The following is a 2,598-nucleotide window of genomic DNA, read 5'->3' on the forward strand; positions in this document are numbered from 1 at the left end:
TTCATATATTTTGGAATCATCTTTAGATCAATATTTAGAAAGAAAATAAGAACTACATTATATATATATATATATATATATATATATATATATATATATATATATATATATATATATATATATATATATATATATATATATATATAATGTAACATTGACTGATGACCTTTTTAAAATTTTATGATTCTATCAAAAAAATTTAACTAATTAAAGAATTTTAAATTACTTTATTTTTTAAAAAAAAGAGCGGAATATTCTTGTTGTGATTCTTATATTTTTCCATGAAATACGGGCTAAAATCCAATTAGTAACAAATATAGGAGCATTTACAGATTGTAGGAGTATTTATACCTAATAATCTGAAAGAGTGACCAAACATGATCAAATAATCCCTAGCTAATGCTTTTCTACTTTAATTTGAAACAAAAAGGGGTTGCTCTCTTGTGTTGGATCACTTAATTGTGTGAAACAATTTTCCGTTCATTTCTAATGATTGTACATGTTACTACCAAGGAAATCTAGCAAATGAACTTTAAGTTTAGGGTTCAACGACAGCAATATTGCTTGACAATATAATGGTTAAGCTCACCACGCACCTTATTCAGGGTTCAACAATAAGCTCTTTAGTGAATTCACCCTTAGGGTGTGTGGTTCAAAAATTAAATTTTATTATCAAATAATTTCATTTTTAGGCATTATATTTCTAGAAATGAGATTACTTAAAATATATGATTTCTATATTTGGTTGTAAAATTTAATACATTGGAATATTATGTAATAATCTTAGGAATGACTAAATTTTTATTTGGTTGAGTTTAAATATATTGGTCATATTATGTAATATGTCAAAATTACCTTAATCATTCAAATTATAATATTAATGACTAAAAGTTAAATATTTTTTAATTTTACTAAAATACCCCTAATAACAAATATCTTAGTTAAAATTATTATTGATTCTAAATTTTTTTAAATTTATTAAAATTAATTTTTTTTAAATTTACTAAAATACCCCTAATAACAAATATGTTTAGTTACAATTATTATTGATTTTAATTTTTTAAATTTACTAAAATATCCCTAATAACAAATATGTTTAGTTAAATTATTATTGACTCTAAATTTTTTACTAAAATACCCCTAATAACAAATATGTTTAGTTAAAATTATTATTGACTCTAAATTTTTTTAAATTTACTAAAATACCCCTAGTATCAAATATCTTTAGTTAAATTATTATTGATTCTAATTTTTTTAAATTTACTAAAATATTCCTAATAACAAATATCTTTAGTTAAATTATTATCGACCCTAAATTTTATCTCTACTAATAAATTTACTATAATACCCTTAATAACAAATGTTTAATTAAAATCAATTTTATCATAATTAAATTAGTGACTATGACAATGTAAAAAGAGCAGTGTTCATCTCAGATGATCCTCAACTAACTGAATGGCAGCATCTCTTTTCTCCTAGCATTGTAATTACTTCCAAAGATGTAAAATCTGTGATCAATTATACACAAAGCAACAAAAATCCAAAATCCACCATCAATTTTCAAAAAATATTTCTTGGAATCAAGCCATCACCAGTTGCTACACATTCTAGTTCAAGAGGAACTTTAACTAGTTTTTCATGGATCTTAAAACCTGATATAATGGCATCAGGAACTAGGGTTTTAGCTACTTATATTCCTCACAAAACAACAGCAACAATCGGCACAAATGTCTTCCTATTAAGTCACTATAATATTCAATAAAAATTCAAAAATAGCAATATTTAAAGCAATTTCTTCAAAAATGGCAAAAGTTCCCCCGGTTGAAGTTGGAACACCATGTCGATCAGACTATTGTCCCTTAGAATGCTAAGGCCAGCTTTCATTCTATCATCACCGCTCAAACCAGGAACATCTCTCAACAGTGCCATTAGCTTCATTCTGCGCTCAGCTCCTTCTTTCTCATGCTTAAAACAAGAAACCATATCAACTAAAATGGCTGTGTGTTCTTGATAAGCACCTTTCATATCTCTCATTGATTCTACTACTATGTTAATCACTTCCTCACTTTTGCTCCCTCTTTTTCTTTTATTCCTTTCTATATATGAAGCACTAGGAGCAGTAGAAGCACCGGGAGCAACAGGAATACCAGGAGTTGGAGGCTCCTAAAAATTGAAAGCAACACCAGCAGGAACATCAGAAGATTATTCAACATTGATAGAAATGAAGAACAAGTAGCCTAACTGATTATACATGCTCTACACTTGTATATACAAGCATTATCTCTGCTTTGGCTAGCAAGACTAACAATATTAACTAACTAAACAGAACCTAATAGAATATTAACTACCCTGATTCTAATTCTATTTGCATAATTACATTCATATCCTTTTTTCTTTGTTATTATACTCCACAGAAATGAAGATCAGTATTTCTATCTAAATGCTCACATGATGGGAATAGTTAAGGCTAGTCACAGGCACATATTAAAGTAAATGAACTAATGAAGAATCACTCCAAAATCTAAGAATACACAGCAGTAGGATCAACAATAAGTGAATTTATGTACATGAATTAAAGTCAATTGCTTACGTACTTGA

This window comes from Arachis hypogaea, chromosome 2, assembly GCF_003086295.3.
Source record: "Arachis hypogaea cultivar Tifrunner chromosome 2, arahy.Tifrunner.gnm2.J5K5, whole genome shotgun sequence".
NCBI lineage: Eukaryota > Viridiplantae > Streptophyta > Magnoliopsida > Fabales > Fabaceae > Arachis > Arachis hypogaea.